The following is an 18,310-nucleotide window of genomic DNA, read 5'->3' as shown; positions in this document are numbered from 1 at the left end:
AGACTGTAGGTGTCAGCTAACAAACTCACATTCCATGCCAGCAATGGCACCCAACAACCAGGATGAATGTGCACAATGATGTGAAATGACTCACAGGGACAGCATGCAAAATCACAGAAACAGCATCCAGACCAAGGGCCACAACAGCAATACCAATGCACTGGTGCAGATGAACAAACAGGCCCACTCACACTGCACTTCGGACACAACATGTGTTTGTGTGTCACAGTATCCCCAGGCAACTTCACAACACATGAGGGGGGCTGAACCACAGTGACACAGATGTGTACACAGTGCCATACAAAAGTAAACCATCATTGGGACACCCTCAGTGGGCAATCAGGCGTTGGGAGATGAGAGGAAGCACAACAGACACATGTGACACAAGCTGGAATGAACACCAACTAACACAGCAAGAGACTGACACACAACACCACTACCCCCAGGGACCAGACAGTGGGGTGACACAAGCATGCATGACACCTCCACTGTGATGACAAAGGCAGATGTCGTACAAACTGGGAAACCCAGACATGTGTCTTGTGCCACAAACGTACATCACACCTACACAAACACAAATCACTCAGCATGGCCCCTCATCCATGGACAAACGGGAGCTAGGGGACCATCCATGCAAACATTCACATCAGTCCACCCTCAACACCACACACCTGAACTGCAATAATGTGTATCTGTGAAGTCCACATGGACAGGTGACATTGCACATGCGCCCATGACAAACACAGGAATGTTGGCAGGAACTAAGGTGCACACACACATCACACAAGGACTGTTTACAACCCTGGGGAATGACAGACACACTGCACAGTATGTTGTACATGGCCATGACCTCAAAGCTCATGTAACCTTCAGAATCCATGCCACAGTCCCAGGACTATGCAGATGCCAAGGAGAAACACAAGGCACACATGCTGACACCTGCCAGCATCGCAGCCGGGAACCCGACAAGTGGGAGCAGTCACACACACATACAAATGTCTCAATCACTGAAAACTACCACCTAGGGACAACTACATGATATTGCGAACAAACAAGTGCCTTGAGGAACCCTGACTGTGTCCCATCTGTGTCTGACAACATCATCACCACTCAGAACTGACAGATCAGAATGATGATACACCAATTAACAGTAGTGTGTCATGCACCCACACATCTGGTAGCCCATTGGAAAAGTAGTGGGATTAACCCAGGACCACTCAGCAAGCATCAACAACAGGAACATATCAAAGGAACACTGTCTGTGTATGAACAGGGATGTGGGGACACACACATGCACATACAACACACACCATGGGCCCAGGCCATGGCACTGGACAACACACTAAGTTGAGGGGACACAACTCCTGTGGGAGCCCAGCTGTGTCAAACATATTCTCTGCAAGTCCCACTCATGTCTGCAAAACACTTGGTCAGTCAGCCATCAGTTATCACACAATGAAGGCTCTGGGCACAACAGCCTGGGCACGGGAGTCTCCCCTAAGTCATCTGCACATACCCAAAACATATGTCTAGCAAGTTGCACAGAGGACCCAGTTGCTCCTATTACAATGATGCCCACACCTGTAGGGCCAGTAGTGATGAGCACGAAGTATGTGGAAGTGCCAATTTGGACAATGGGAAGCGCATCATATGTGCAGGGGTGCAAGCCACAGATGTGACCATCCCAATGAAATGCTCACAGAGAGATGTACACAAATAGTTGATCCAGACACACCCAGGTAGCTGCAAAGGATGACATGGATACCCACCAGAATAGGATACATATCTCATGGACCACAGAGAGTACCTCACATCAACACATCAGTATGCAACATTGTAAACCAAGCATTACAGATGCAAGGGCAAGTAAAACAACATCAACATGATGTACAGCTAAATCAAGTTCACAGGGACAAAGAAAAAAGCGTTATTCAGCATATGAAAAGTGAAACGTCTGTTCCAACAAACGGCCAAGGGCCAGTCCATGTCCAAATGGCAAGGAGTGAAATAGAGTGACAAATTCAGTATATGAAATTCGAAACGTCTGTGCAACCAAAAGGCCAATGGCTAGTCCATGTCCAAATGCCAAGGAGTGAACTAGAGTGACAACTGTCACACCTTGCTTGCCTGCACTGCTAAGGACCGGGGTCATCCCCTCGGAGGGGCATACATGGGGGCAGACCAGGCACTGCAGGGACAGGATCAGGGCGCAGCAGAAGGAGGCAGTGAAGAGGTGGGGGATGCAGGCGAGACACTTGCAACTGCATTGGAGATGACTGAAGTGGTGGGTGCTGTCACAACTGTGGGGCACAAGTCAGATGGGGTGGGTGCCGGCACAACTTCAGTGGGCAGGTCAGATGGAGTGGATTGGCTCACCACTGCAGTGCCCAAGTTAGATGGGGTGGTCGTGGACTCCAAAGCAGTGCCTACATCCATTGGAGCGGAATGGGGGACAGGTGACGTCGGCAGGGCAGGGGAGGGACACGGTTCCCACATCAGTGGCACCAACTGTCTGACCAGGTGTGGAGGAGCAAGTGCTAGGGGGGGATGGCCTTAGCATTTTGGGGATGGTGTATCTGTGTGTGGGTGAACCCGGGGCAGGGAGTGGCAGGGGAACCTCTGGAGTGGTGGCCTGGGGGATGGAGGATGGAGACTTTGCCTTGGAGCTGCATGGTGGCGGGGGGTCTTGCACTTCTTGCGCCGGGGGGACTTGTGGGTGGGCGTCTCGGTCTGACTGCGCCTGGGGGAGGGTGTCCGGGTGTGAGGGGCACTCACTTCTGTGTGTGGGGATTTCCTCTTCCCCTTGTAATCAGGATCTGCTGGGGCAGTGGGGAAGAGGCCAAGGTCACAGAGGAAGAGCTTCTGGGGGGATGGGGTTGCAGGTGAGGCAAGGGAAGAGGGCTGGGAGGGAGAGGTCTCGGAGGACTGTGGAGTGATTGTGGATGACTGTGTGTGAGTCAGCAAACCAGCCCCTGTGAGTGTGGACTCAGTCCCCTGCGCTTGCTTGTGTGCACGTCTAGCCCTTGGTTTGGGGCTTTCTGTGCTTGGGACTGGTAGGGTGCTAGGAATCGTGGGTGGTGCAGGGGTAGGAGGGGTGAGGGACTGTTGGAGGAGGGACACTGCTGCCGTCAGGGAGGAGGCCTCAGACTGGTTGGTCCTCTGTAGGGCAGACATGCCCAAGGAAATGTCCTCCATGAATGACACCAGTTGTGTCAACAGACCTGTGTGTGCATGGAGGACCTTCAGCAACGACATCTGCCCTACATGGATCTGGCGAAGTAAGTCCACAGACTCCTCACTCAGGGTAGCAGGGGACACAGGGGCAGGGGGTGCAGTGCCTGGCACAAAGGAGACATGCTCACAAACACGGGAGCCCACAGGGACCTCTGGGATGGGAGCCGATGGGAGGGGGGTGGTGGTGGCGGTGGTGGTGGCAGAGACAGCCTCACTAGCTGGTGTTTGGTGGCTGCTGACACCCGCCTCCACAGGGGAGTCATCCTCAGAGCTGCTGTGGCCTTCAGCTGGGGGGGATGGTGCTGACAACTCCTCTGTGTGGCTCAACTCGCGCTCCGTGCCACTGGGTCCACCTGACTCCTCTCCTTCTGTCCCTGTAAGGCTCTGTGGCTCCTCCTGGTCCGTGGAGCTGTCCTCTCCTGTGGCCGTGGATGTATCTGGATAGGAATAGGAAGTAACAGAACTACATCAGTCACCTGCACCAACTGCACACACTACAGTGAGTACATCACAGCACAGGGCAAACCCTGGCATTATCATCTGAACACAACTCAAAGTGCCAACACTGTTTAGGATAAGACAATTGTCATTCTCAACATCAACCATGGCACACATATCCCTCCTTGAATTTCACACATATGTCCGTTGCATGTTGGATGCTAACACACCAATGTGCCAACATGCACCACCCACACATTAGTTGTACATGCAAGTGAACATGTAGGAGTATGTCACTATACACACAGCATATCTCTTGCGACTGGCTCAGTACAGGTGTCTGGATGAAGGGATGGGCAGAGACTCATTTCACATGCTTGGGATGCATGCCAGCAACACACACTATGATGTACTCATGTCCTGATGGGCAAGGCCACAATGGGGTGCATGGAGCACACTTGAACACAACGCAGGCTCACTCATAGCAAGTTCAATGCCATGGCACTGGGATGTCCTGAAAGTCAGACAACACTGTCTCCTGTCACAGGGGCAGGGCATCCAGACAACAACAATATGCACTGACTCACATTCCTAGCTCAGGGGTAAAGCTGACGCTGCAGATGACCGGCGCACTTGCCCACCCCATGCAAACAACACGTCCAGGACCCAGAAGACCCCACATCATGCAAATCATTCATATGAGTCTCAGCAAACACAAATACATGTACATTAACACATCACAGTCTGCCATGCATGTAACCCAGCTGCATGAGGGACACAGTTGCATACACCATTGTGCGCTGTCAGATGATCACACACCTATATGTCACACAGGTCTTGTCTCCCACACTCACATTGCAGATGTCATGCTGACCCTCTAAATCATGGACACCCCAGTTGTACATAGGTACAAGCCACACCCTAATGACACAGAGGCAGACACCTGAGGGCACATGTCACTAAGCACAACCTGCAATTTCATACACAGGATTGGGATTACAGAGTGTTTCTGAATGCCCTTGAGGGGGCATGACTGGGCAGGACTAAGTGAAACAGTGTTTTGCCCCGGACATTAGTCAGGTGGCTAAACAATTGTGACATACTTGATATACATACTCCTGATGCCCAAAAATTGCAGTCCCCTGCTGCATGGTTTTGTTTGGAATACCCCAGAAACATATTGCGAGTCAGATCAGCAATTGGTACACATCTCAAGGGCACACACAGTTCACATGTCAGATCTTAGGCATTGTGTAAACAATTGACCCACCCATGAAACACATAACAGAGTCACGGGAACTGATGCTGACTGGTACCTGAAGCATAGCTGACTGCAGGGAAACAGTGCCCTAGTGGCAAAAGCAACAGACTGTAGGGGCCACACCTGTGGAACAGATGAGGAGGGTGCATCACACAAATGAGGGACCTGATTTTGGGACTACAAGACCTACGTAATGTGGAAGTGTGACCAGGACAAAAGACTGCTATTTGCATGTCAGACATAGTACACAGTTCAGGCATGGACTTACCCCCTTCCTGCTGCTGTCTGGCCTTCAGCTGCCTATCCAGGTCCGGGAAGACCACCGCCAGTATCCGGAGCATGTGGGGAGTCAGGGTCCGGTGTCCGCCCCTCCTGCGTGGAGGTGACAGCTTCAGCTGGACTCTAGCTATCCTCCGGGACCAGCCCCAAAGGTCCTGCCACCTCTTCTAGCAGTTTGGCGTTTGTAGACCCCCACAGAACGAACAGCCCAGGCGATGGTCAGCCAGATCTCCTGCTTCTGGTGGCCATCAACCTGTGAGGATGACAAAGTGAAAAGTACATTAACACACATGCCCCAGATTTGTGCAGCACACAATTGGATATACATGTCATCATCACAAAGGGAAATAAATTACACAGGTAGTGCAACCATGGGGAATGAAAACTCACATGCATGTCTGACATGTTAACAATGCCTGGATAGTTTAAGCTTGCAATAATGCACTTTAGCAGCAGGAAAACTATTCATTACATGTACCTACACACTTTGGTGGATGAAAGTAGTCAGCGAGAATGCTTGCCACTGGTGTACACACTGCTATTACTGCTAGTCAGACAACATGCATAATTAGGAAGGCAGTGGACAGCACACTCACCTGCTCCCCTGGTGTCCCATAGAGCTTTCTGTACTCTGGAAGGAGCCCGTCCAGCAGGGCCTGGTACTCCTCCTCAGTGAAGGCTGGGGCCCTCTCCAGCGTATGTGCCATAGCAGGAGCCAGAGGATGCATAGACAGCAGCAGTGGTAGCAGGGATGTGGCCCAGTAGCATGTAGTGCAGGCAAGTGAGCTCCCTGGGGTCCAGCCAGCCTTATATCTGTGCTGCAGAGGCAGACTCTGTGCCATGTGTCCCAAGTGACAGGTCCAACACAGTTGCATTCTATGAATCTGGCCAATCCATTCAAAAGTACGACTCGTACACGCCTTCCGCATCATTCAAATCTTCACCTTCATGGAACACTTGAAATTGCAACATTGTTGTAGGCATCCAACTGAATTTCCAGTGCACAACTCGTACAAGTTTTGAATCCGCATCCGTCTCCATGACAGTCCTGAGCCAATGGGTGCGCCCGGCTCGTTCAACTGACTGTACAATGCGTATTTTGAACATACACATGCACCCGTCTCCATACGATTCAATGGCCAAGGCGTACGCCTGTCTCGGACCATGCCTGTCCGACGCGTATGCATGATAGTCACCCGCGTCGGACCTCATTGGATTCAATGACAAAGCTTTCGCACGGCTCGGACATGACCCATGCAATGCGTACGCATTGTCACCCGCGTCGGACCCCATTGCATTCAATGACAAAGCGTACGCACGGCTCGGACATGAACCGTGCAATGCGTACGCATTGTCACCCGCGTCGGACCCCATTGCATTCAATGACTAAGCGTACGCACGGCTTGGACATGAACCGTGCAATGCATAAGAATTGTCACCCGCGTCGGACCTCATTGCATTCAATGACAAAGCGTACACACGGCTCGGTCATGAACCGTGCAATGCGTACGCATTGTCACCCGCGTCGGACCTCATTGGATTCAATGACAAAGCATACGCACGGCTCGGTCATGAACCGTGCAATGCATACGCATTGTCACCCGCGTCGGACCTCATTATTGTGACTATTATACGGATGCAACACCCATATACTGCCATGGACACCAGCACACACCTGCCACACTATAGCATTGGCCACACAGTATCCCATGGCATGTACGGCTGCATTTCCTGGGTGTTTGAAGGGGCCACAGCTTTTTATTTGTCTGGCACTTTGTGCAGCCACTCCCAGGCTGTTATCTTGTACATGGGAGCAGAGTCCTTTGTGTGTTGTGCACATTACCACTGTGATGTACAATTGGACAGTAATGGGCATGAGTGAAGGCCACAGTGTCAGGTTGGATATGTTTAAGACATGTCACATACACCCTGAGTCCTGGGAGTGATGGCATGTACGTCACAGTGAGACCTGTAGCCCCAATACTGATGTGCACCCACAGTCTGTGTGCATGTTGTGTCTCAGATGTGTCTGATCACATGTTCCCAATGGGTGACAGTCTCCACATCCATGTGGTATATGTATCAAGCTTGATGGGGTGTGTGTCTAAGAGACTTACATGTAGGGTTGGCAGGAACAACAGTGGCCACTACCTGTGGGACTTAGGCTTGCCTTGTGGTGTGTACGTGCTACGCCATGTCCATTGCTGTGTTGATGTGGCAATACAGGGTGCCTGGGTTTCTGCATGGCAAAGATCTGTGATGCCTGGGAGACATGAGTCCTCATTTGTCACTGGGGTGGGTTTTTTGAACGTTGCAGCAGCACATAGGTTGGGTGACACAGCCAGATGATTAGCCCATTGCACTACATGGCACTCATGTGGACATGTGGAATTGAGATGTGAGGTGGTGGTCTCGTAGGTGACATATGTGTCCATGACCAACAGCACACACCTCAGTACATTGTGTAATGTCATGAACTAGCATGTGATAGTGATGGTGCTCATGGCCACATGGGTGGATGTACTGCCAATCTTCCTTTGTGCATCTCTATACTGCAAGGCACCAGCTGTCCATCGTCCGTTCCCAGACCTTGCAACCATACTGGAATGCGACAGCATCAGACGGTACCGCTTCACCAGGCCACTGATTGAGGAGTTGACGGAGCAGTTGGCGCCACATCTGCTACCTGGCCGGACATACCCTACAGCACTGACCCCAGAGGTGAATGTGATGGCAGCCCTGCACTTCTTTGCTACCGGTACCTTCCAGTACACTGTGGCTACTGCTGGTGGTATGTCGCAAACGATGTTTAGTCGTGTGCTATGCGATGTCTTTGGAGGGGATGTTGCAATTCCTCGACCTGTATATCAAGTTCCTGAGCCAAGATGAACTCTCTGAAATTAAGGATGCCTTTTATACACTGGGGAGGATGCCAAACGTCATTGGATCCATTGACGGGACACATGTTGCCTTGATACCACCACAGGCTCATGAGCAAGCATACCGGAACAGGAAGCACTACCATTCGATCAATGCTCTGGTGGTCTGTCTTGCTGACATGTTGATCACACATGTGTGTGCACGGTTCCCTGGTTCAGCGCACGATGCCTACATTATGAGGAGTAGTCACATTGCAACGCTGATGTCACAGATGCCAGACCAGCGTGCCTGGCTTGTCGGTGTGTACTGACTGTTTCTCATTGTGTGTGTTTGTCAGTGTTGTATTCCGCACTCCTACAAAACTCAGCTACTTGTTCATTTTTGTGTGTGTAGGTGACTGTGGATACCCCAACATGCCGTGGTTGCTGACACCCCTCAGGAACCCTGTGACACCAGCCGAGCTGCGCTACAATGAGGCACATGGCCGGAGCAGGAGGGTGATTGAGCGGACATTCGGCCTCCTGAAAAGCCGCTTTCGCTGCCTGGACAAGACCGGAGGGGCCCTCCCATATGAGCCTGCAAAGGTGTGCAAAATAATACTGGTCTGCTGCATGCAACACAACATGGCGGTGCGGAAGGAGGTGCCTCTCATCCAGGATGACGATGACCAACGTCCGGCACCTGTGGAGGATCCCGGCCTGGGCAAAGATGCCAGTGATGATGAAGATGATGGTGACGTCTGCTCCCAGCTCATCAACAACTTCTTCACCTGAATGTGAGTTTTCAGTATTGTTATGTGAATGTATGGAGGGAGCCTCGAATGTGTTGAGCCAGCTCTGTTGCTGTCTGAGTGTGTCTGTGTGCCACTTGAATGGATGTGTGCTGTGATGTGTCTATTCAGGTGGTCTGTACTTCACAATAGGGTAGTACTGCCAACTAGTGTTTGTGTAGGTGTTTTGCAACATGTTTTGTGCATGTGTATTGCATTTCTCTCCTGTTCTTCTGTGCTTTTGACTGTATCTTGTCTGTCCTTCCCAGGGTCCTTTGCTGTTGTGTGGTCAACACTGACCCCCAACACCCAGAAGCCAACACCAGTGTGGAAGTTGACAATTCCCATCAACTGATGTACCACACATCCCTAGTCTTCCATTCTCCAACATATTGTGAGCGTGTGTCCACTGTTACGTAGAATTACCGTGCAACTGGTGTGGAATAAACGTGTTGCTGATGTGCAATGAACCTGTGCTACGCTTTGTTATGTGCGTTGTCTGTCTTCCCACATCTGAGTGACATCTGCTTACCTCACCTGTGGACTTGTTACCACTGACTGGGCTTGGTGTTGTGTCTGTGCATGCAATGTGTTTAAGGTCAACATCATTGTGTGTGATGAGTAACATGGCCATGGTGAGTATGTTTTGTGTTGCCATAGTGGTGTGTCTCCCTCACATGTGTCACATCCCCATGACTCACCTTACGTAGGTCACATTGTTGCAGTATTTGGCATGCACTGTATTGTGTAACAGATCGACATCTCCCTGAACATGACAAGTTGGAATCACAACAGAGGCAAGTATGGTGTTCTGGTGAGTTTATTTACAAACTTTGTGAGTGAAGTGCACAGGATGGTGGGTGCTGTACAGTGGTTTGGGAATCCAAAGTTCACATTGGAGTTGGAAGTGCTGGTAGATGAAATGTCCAGAGTAAAGTACACAGTCGTCTGCTACATTGGCCCAACATGAACCCTCCATGTAATGTGGGCAAGTTGTGTGCGATTGGACAAGGTGAATGGGTTGCGCACAAAGAACATTGTCCAGAACAGGTTTGGAGGCCCTGGGGGATGTGCTGGGACATCTACCTCTCACATATCCTTCTTCGGACGACCCCTCTTCTTCCGGGGGGGGGGATCCTCATGTGCAGGCCTCTGCGGTGCAGGGGACTCTCCGCCAGAGTCCTCCACCCTCCCTGTGGCGCTGGCAGATGGTGTTGCGACAGATGTTGTGGGCACACAGGGGGGTGTGGACAGGTTTGTGTTGATCTGGCGGAGGCATTGTAGTATGTCCCGATGCACTGCAGTGATGTCATCCCACTTGGCCTCTGTGCGGGCATGGTGGGCGACCTGCTCGTGTTGCATGTCCTTGAGGATCCCCACTACCTGGCCAAATCCTCCGGTGCTATCCTGGTACGCATCTAAGATGCCTGCCAGTTGGGGGTCATCATGCAGTCCAGACCCCTCTGCAAGGCATGCCCTGTGCCTCCCACCCCTCCCAGCACCCCTCTCCACATGGGCAGGACCAGCGGTGGTATGCACAGGTGACACTGGGACCCCTTGGGTGGTGTTGCTGGTGGTGTTGGCTGTAGCTTCAGGGGAGGTCCTGTGTCCCTGTGCTGTGGGTGTTTATTGTCCTTGGTCTGTCCGTGTTGGCGGGGGTGCCCTGTCGATGTCCAGATGCTGGAGGCGTGGATACAGGGGAGGAATATGTTGCTGCTGCTGGTGCTGCATGATGGCTAACACCGGAGGGGCCAGGGTGGTCTTCGTCATCCGAAGAGGACAGTCAGAGAGTCAGACCAGAGAGCTCAGTGTCCGCCAGAGTCTGGGACTGGGTATCCTCATCATTTGGTGCTGGGTGCCCAGCACGACCTGTGTTTGGAAGAGACAAACAATGTGATTTATGTTTCTACATGCATTGTTGGTTCACAAACATGACATTTTCTACTTTTCAAACAGATGTCTGCCTGTACACTGCTTTTTCCCAGCTTGTCACAGACAGAGTTTGATATTGTTGTTGGCCATTTGCCAGCATGGCCTTGTGCTCCCCACAACAGAGCCCAGTGCCAGACATCTTGTCAGTCCCTTCCCACTCCCTGTGAGGCGAGTATGGTTCAGTTTGATCTTGCTGGGCCATGTGGGTGGGTGTAGGTTGTCTGTGTCTGCGACTCCCATCATACTCTTGGCTACATCCCCCTTCCCAGCATGCCCATACTTCCTCCCTCTTGACTCTGCTTCCCTGTGAGGGGGTGTGACAGCAATGGCACGATGGCTGACTGTGAAGTCCTGATGTTTGTTGTTGGCCATTTTCCAGCATGGCCTTGTGCTCCCCACAACAGAGCCCAGTGCCAGACATCTTGTCAGTCCCTTCCCACTCCCTGTGAGGCGAGTATGGTTCAGTTTGATCTTGCTGGGCCATGTGGGTGGGTGTAGGTTGTCTGTGACAGCGACTCCCATCAGACTATTGGCTACACACCCCTTCCCAGCATGCCCGTGCTTCCTCCCTCTTGACTCTGCTTCCCTGTGAGGGGGTGTGACAGCAATGGCAAGATGGTTGACTGTGAAATCCTGGTGTTTGTTTGGCTACAAGTCCCAAGTGAGTCCCTGTGCTTCACACAGCAGCACCCAGTACGGGGTATCTTTTGCTGATATTTCAATGAGGTGTGTGTCAATGCATTGTACCCGGTGAGTTGTGTGGAGTTTGTGTTGGGGGTGTGTCTCCCCATGCTGAGTATTATGGTCAGGGCTCTCAGTCCTCCTTCCCATCATGAAACGTGCTTCCATTGTAGGGTGTGCAAGTTGTCTTTCAGGATGTCAGTCAGTGGTGTCCTGCTTCTGATTTGCACACAAGCCCTAGCAGGGCCTTGTGCTCCCCACAGCAGGACACAGTGTCAGCCATCTTGTCAGTAATTTTCCACTCCCTGTGATGTGGGCATGTTTCAGAGGGGTCTTGATGGGCCAATCTGGAGGGGGGGGCATTATCTGTGACTACAGGCCCCATCATGCTTTTGGCTACACTCACTTGACCTGCATCCCCACTATTCCTTCCTGACAGTCAGCTGCACTGTGAGGTGGTGTGTCTGTGGTGGCAAACTGTCTGGCTGGGTGTATTTGGCTTAGTGCCACTGGCTTGCTCTATTTGTTTGTAGGTTGGTGCATGTCATGACACAGTCCCCAGTCACTATGAGATGGCAGGTATTGTGTTTGTGTGACTGGCATACACATCTTGGGTTGATTATCTATTGGTTAGTGTAGCTTTGCTTGCGGTGCATGGTTTCACTCTCCCCTTGCCACACAATCTTGGGTATGTTGTTTGTGTACTTACCAGGCTCTGGGATGTCTGTTAGGCAATGAACGCTCTCTGGTGGTAGGATGTCCCGCATCTTCTCCTCCCAGGTCCTGAAGTAGACTGGTTTGGCAGGAGGGCCACCGCCGGTGCGCTGACTCAAGGCGTGATGTTTCTCAATTCGTTTTTTGACCCTCCTGCGCACGTCATACCACCAGTTCTGGATATTGTCCTTTGTGCGCAACGTTGGTGCTTGTGCATTCACCTTGTCCACAATCCTCGCCCACATCTTGGTTTTCTGTGAGATGGGGGTCCTTTGAACCAATGTACCAAACAAATGTGGCTCTACTCTGATGATCTCGTCTACCAGCACTTCTAACTCACCATCTGTGAACTTTGGATTCTTCTTTGGAGGCATGGTGATGGGTGGTGGTGGTGGGGGATGTGTTTGTGAGGGTGCAAGTGATGTTGGTTTGGTGTTGGGTTTGCTGTGTGTATGTGTGTGTGCTTTTGTTTGCAAGGGATGATGTTAGTGATTGTAGTCCTTTATATAGTTGGAGTTGTTGGTGTGTCTTTGTCCCATGTTTTTTTTTGGTATTTATTGGCTTTGTCATTGATTGTTTGGTCCTTTTTTTGACTTTTTTCCTTTGTGTTTTGTAGGCATGAAGGAGACGTTCATGTGACGGAAACTGATGCTGCTGTTGTCTCGTGCGGGCTTCTCCGCCTCGTTCACGCTGCCTGTCTTCTGTGTTTGGTACGCGTCGTTCGCAGCGGTCTCTATTGCTTGTGTGCCAGGTTGTCTGTGCGTGTCGGTCGTGCGGCTTGGTCTCCGTGCGAGTCGGTCTGGTTTTACACGCATTGCATCGTACTGCTCTAATCGTACATCGCGGGTACGGGTCGGTCGGGTTCATTCCGGGTTCGTGTCGGTCGGTGAAAATAGCGTTGGTTTTCCGGCCGGATCACTATTTTCCCTCCGGCTCGGTTGTACGGCTTGTATTCCGTACGTGTCAGTTGTAATTCACTCGCGTTGCATCGTACTGCACGGGTCGTACAGCGCTGGTCCGTGTCGGTCGGTATTCGGTCCGGGTCCGTGTCGGTCGGTTCGTTTTGCGTCTGGAATCGAAATCGGCCCCAATGTAGTTAATGCTTAACTACTTGTGGACCTTTGCGGGATGTTGCACATCATCCACCTCTGATTAGGGGTGGGCGATTGGAGCAAACTCAGCCATGCGGCGGAATCAGAGTTTTTTTCCAATATCCACGCTCCGAGCAGTATGCGGAGTAGGAAAATTCTGCAAACTCCAGAGCGGAGTTAACCACCCACCACAGTACTTATTCCCTGAATGGACATAGTTTCTTGCAATTGACCAGCAGTACGAGTTCTGGGAATTTTAGTTTAGTTGAAACTTTGGGAACTTTAGTTGGATCTTACCTTTGAAGTTCATTTGTTGAGAGTACTGAGTGCCTTGAGACATCTTATCTTAGATGTGGATGAATTTACCTTTTTGAATGTAAATGAGTTTCCTGTGCTAGTTGATGAACTGAAGCATTTCATATTGGGACTAATGGTAAATGAGGTAGGACCGTTTATCATCAAAGACATTGAATAGACTTTGTAGGGGAAAAAGACGATTCATAAAGACTTTACATAGTTTAGTTTTACAATCATTCGAACTTGGTCTTGCTGTTTGCTCAGGTGGAAACTGACAGCAAAGGTTTAGATTCATTAGTTATAGTACTTATAGGGGTATATTCAGCTACAGATAGCTCAGTAGAATCTAAGGGGCTTATTACGATGATGGACAGACTGCCACCGAAAGCCGTGCGGTGGCGATCCATCTGTCATCAAACGTGGATTGACTGCCCACCAGATTAGGATGGTGAGCAGATCCACACTGCGACTGTGGCGGACTCAAAGACCATCCACCACGGAACTGCCACAGGCAATCGGACCGATTGCCTGGTGGAGCGGTCTGCATGCATAAAATGGTGGCAGGCACCATCCACCATATTATGATGCAGGCTGTGAGCCAGCCTTTCCATGATGGCGAAACCGTCATGGAAAGGCTGGTGGAGGTTGTTTTTGGGGGGCCGTTGCAGGCCCCCAATGTGTTGGGGGGGTGTATGCACTGGGGGGTACCCCCCTACATTTCAGTGCACTAAGTGGCAGGCACCGTGTGGCTGCCACGTAGTGCACTGAAATGCACAACATGCTGTTTTAACATCGTGGCGGGTGCTGTCAGCAGCACCTGGCGCAATGTTAAAATGCAAGATGCGACCGCCATGGTGGCCGTCGCATCCTAATTTGGTGTGCGGAACCGCTGCATGTATTGCGGACGGTCCCGGTCACCACCACGATGGAGGACGGACTCCAGGCATCGTAATGAGCCCCTAAGCCTACTGTTGCCTCTACCATCCCCCATTCTTCTGATACGTAACATGCAGTTGTGGGATTTAAGAAATTACACACAGATGTGTCAAGAGGGGATTATACCTCTAACGTTCATTTTAGATTTTTTTAATGAGTATAAAGGCACTATGAATGCTAGGAGTTCCCTATGTTTGTACTCAGTTGCCTGCTTCTTCGTAAGAGGAAATTACTTATTATCATCTCCCTCTGACATATAGGTGCCAATTCTGATCCTGTAAAAGCCGGGTACGAATGGTCGTATTCTCCGTCCGACTCGTCCCCGGGTAAAACACCTTACAAACCCGCAATTACGATTCGTAAAGAAATACAATTTCCGTACGAGTCGTACAAAAGACCGACTGTCAAAAAAATACCCACAATTCCGATCCGGGACACCGCGTACGTGACGTCCGGACGGAGGCAGGCAGCGTTTTACGAACCAGCAAGTACGATCCGTGCCTACGTCACTCCGCACGGATAAAATTTTACGGCAGCCAAAAACTCCCGGGAAATTGAGGACAACGCGAACACGAGCACCGGTACGCGACGGACAGCCATGGACCCCATCCTACGTGTCATCCCGGCCCTCATAGCCTACGACCTTGTGTACAGAAACCGACGCAGACACCGCAGAAGGTCAGAACAACCCCCATGGGCAAAGGGGGGAGGCAAGGGGCAGGAAACATAACCCACACCCCACAAAAAACAAATATATCCTGCACATTAATTACCTCCATGGTCTGGTCACTTCGGAGGGCGTGTCCACCAATCAAACGTCCCGCCACAACGGAAGTGGACATGGATGCGTACCCATCACCACCACAATGGTGGTACTGGACGTACCCACGCCCCTCAGAGCGTGGGTACGGTCCGTGCCACCATTGCAGTGGTGATGTAGGGGTACGCGTGTACGGACCATACCCACGCCCCCCAGAGCGTGGGTACGGTCCGTACACACGTACCCCTACATCACCAATGCAATGGTGGTACGGACCGTACCTACGCCCCCCAGAGCGTGGGTACGGTCAGTACACGCGAACCCCTACATCATCACTACAATGGTGGTACGGACCGTACCCATGCCCCCCAGAGCATGGGTACATCCGTACACGCGTACCCCTACATCACTACTGCAATGGTGGTACAGACCGTACCCACGCCCCCCAGAGCGTGGGTACGGTCCGTACACGCGTACCCCTACATCACCACTATAATGGTGGTACGGACCGTACCCATGCCCCCCAGAGTGTGGGTACGGTCCGTACCACCATTGGAGTGGTGATGTAGGGGTACGCGTGGTATGGCCCGTACACACCCTATGAATGCAGGGGTACGGACCGTACCACCCGTACCTCTACGGCCCCATTACATGATGGATACAAGGCGTACACACGCCACAAATGTTGGTCTACCGCTTGGTGCAGCACATCAGCTGTAAATTGGGGGTGGTGTATGCCCAGGACAGCAGTGTACCACAGCAAGGGGGCAAGTGGGTGGGTGGGTGGGTGGGTGCAGAGGAATACCAGCAGTGGACACAGACATGTGAGGGGTGGGTGCAGAGGAATACCAGCAGTGGACACAGACATGGGGGTGGGTGCCTATCACTCCCAGCAGTGGACAGAGACATGTGAGGGGTGGGTGCCTATCACTCCCAGCAGTAGACAGAGACATGGGGGTGGGTGCCTATCACTCCCAGCAGTGGACAGAGACATGGGGGTGGGTGCCTATCACTCCCAGCAGTGGACACAGACATGGGGGTGGGTGCCTATCACTCCCAGCAGTGGACAGAGACATGTGAGGGGTGGGTGCCTATCACTCCCAGCAGTGGACAGAGACATGGGGGTGGGTGCCTATCACTCCCAGCAGTGGACAGAGACATGGGGTGGGTGCCTATCACTCCCAGCAGTGGACAGAGACATGTGAGGGGTGGGTGCAGAGGAATACCAGCAGTGGGCAGAAACATGTGAGGGGTGGGTGCAGAGGAATACCAGCAGTGGACACAGACATGGGGGTGTGTACATCCTTATCAGATGATCCCAATTCCATGGGTGTATGTACGCATCCCGATATTTGGACTATGTTGATAGTGCCATAACAACACATCACTGACAGCAGTGTCCCACTCCCATGAGTATGGATGTCTTTCCCCCACTGCATGACACACCACATGTGGGTGTGAGGACAAATCACACATGCATACCCACCCCTGGCAGATGCAGCACAATACACACACAGAGATCATGCCACAAGACTGGATGGTCATGTCAATGCCTACTAAACTAAGAGAGACAAAGGGAACACACACTGTCACGCACATCCTAGGACTGATAGGAATGTACAGGTGCTGGGACAGCCACCAAGATGTTGTCTGTCATGGAACGAATAGGGTGGAGTTCCCACAGATACAATGCCCACAATTGTGAGTCAATTGTTCAAATACCCAGCAGAACAAGTACCATATGTGTGCTAGGCTGGGATTACACACATGCATTGTGCGGAAAAGGGACAATTTCTCCATGAAGGCATGGCAAAATACTCTATACACAAGTACAGTGAGTACCAAGGATGGCACAGACGATGCAGCCAGATACATTGCTGAGCAGGCATGGCCAGAGTTGAAGGGATCCATCACCAACAAAGGAAATGGAATGGAAAATACATTTGTATAGCGCAGCTATCACTCCAAGGAGCATCTTGGCGCTAGGTGTCAACAAAGATGGAACATGTTGGCTAACTGATGTTGTTCGAGGGATCCTGTGCATGTTATACTAGGGCTTTATATGCAGTGTCTGTAAGGGAAAAAACCCAAGTCTTCAGGGCTTTCCTGAAGAGTTTTTCTGTTGAAATTTGCCGAAGCTGAGGTGGCAGTTTGTTCCACGCCCTGGAACCGATTACAGCAAGGGATTTCCCACCCTTACTGGAGAGCCTGAATTTAGGGGTCACTAGGAGGTTTTGATTAGAGGACCTTAGGTTGTGGGCAGGATGATAGCGCCTAAAGCCGTTCGACAAATACCTGGGTTCTTGTGAGTGAAAGGCTCTAAAAGTGATGATCAGGATTTTGAATAGGATACGCTTATGTATTGGTAACCAGTGGAGGATAGTGAGGGCTGCCGAGGCCGATGACTTTCTAGGCCAGCCAAGGACCAGATGGGCGGTTGCATGCTGGACCATTTGTAGTCGGTGGAGCACAGATCTATTTGCTCCTGCATACAGGCTGTTACAGTAGTCCAGTCTAGATGTTATAAGTGCAACCGCTACCGTTTTCCTTGCTGGAAGGGGAAGGAGGTCAAAAAACTTTCTGAGGGTTCTGATGATATGAAAGCAAGTGCCTGCCATGGCCACTGCTTGTTGCTTAAATGATAAAGCATCATCGAACTTGATGCCTAGGTTACGGGCAGAGGAGATGGTATTTGGGGGGGCTTCGGCGTGTTCAGGCCACCATTGTTTGGGTGAAAACAAATTATGTGGGCCGAAAGGCAAGATTTCGGTTTTCCCCGAATTGCATTTGAGATGGTTGCACTTCATCCACTCGAAAGTGGCAGTGAGGCAGTTTTTAAGGTTCTCTTCAGCTCCAGGCAGCTCTCTGTCCAGCACCAGAATGAGCTGAGTATCATCAGCGTATGATATTGTGCTGATCTGATAGGAGGAAATGAGCTCAATCAGGGGAACCATATATAGATTGAAAAGTACAGGGCTAAGACTAGAGCCCTGTGGGACCCCTGCACTGATATGTTTTTCCTCAGAGCTGAATTCCCC

This window comes from Triturus cristatus, chromosome 1_1, assembly GCF_964204655.1.
Source record: "Triturus cristatus chromosome 1_1, aTriCri1.1, whole genome shotgun sequence".
NCBI classification, from domain to species: domain Eukaryota; kingdom Metazoa; phylum Chordata; class Amphibia; order Caudata; family Salamandridae; genus Triturus; species Triturus cristatus.
The sequence above is the reverse complement of the archived record's forward strand: the minus strand, read 5'-3'. Positions refer to the sequence as shown.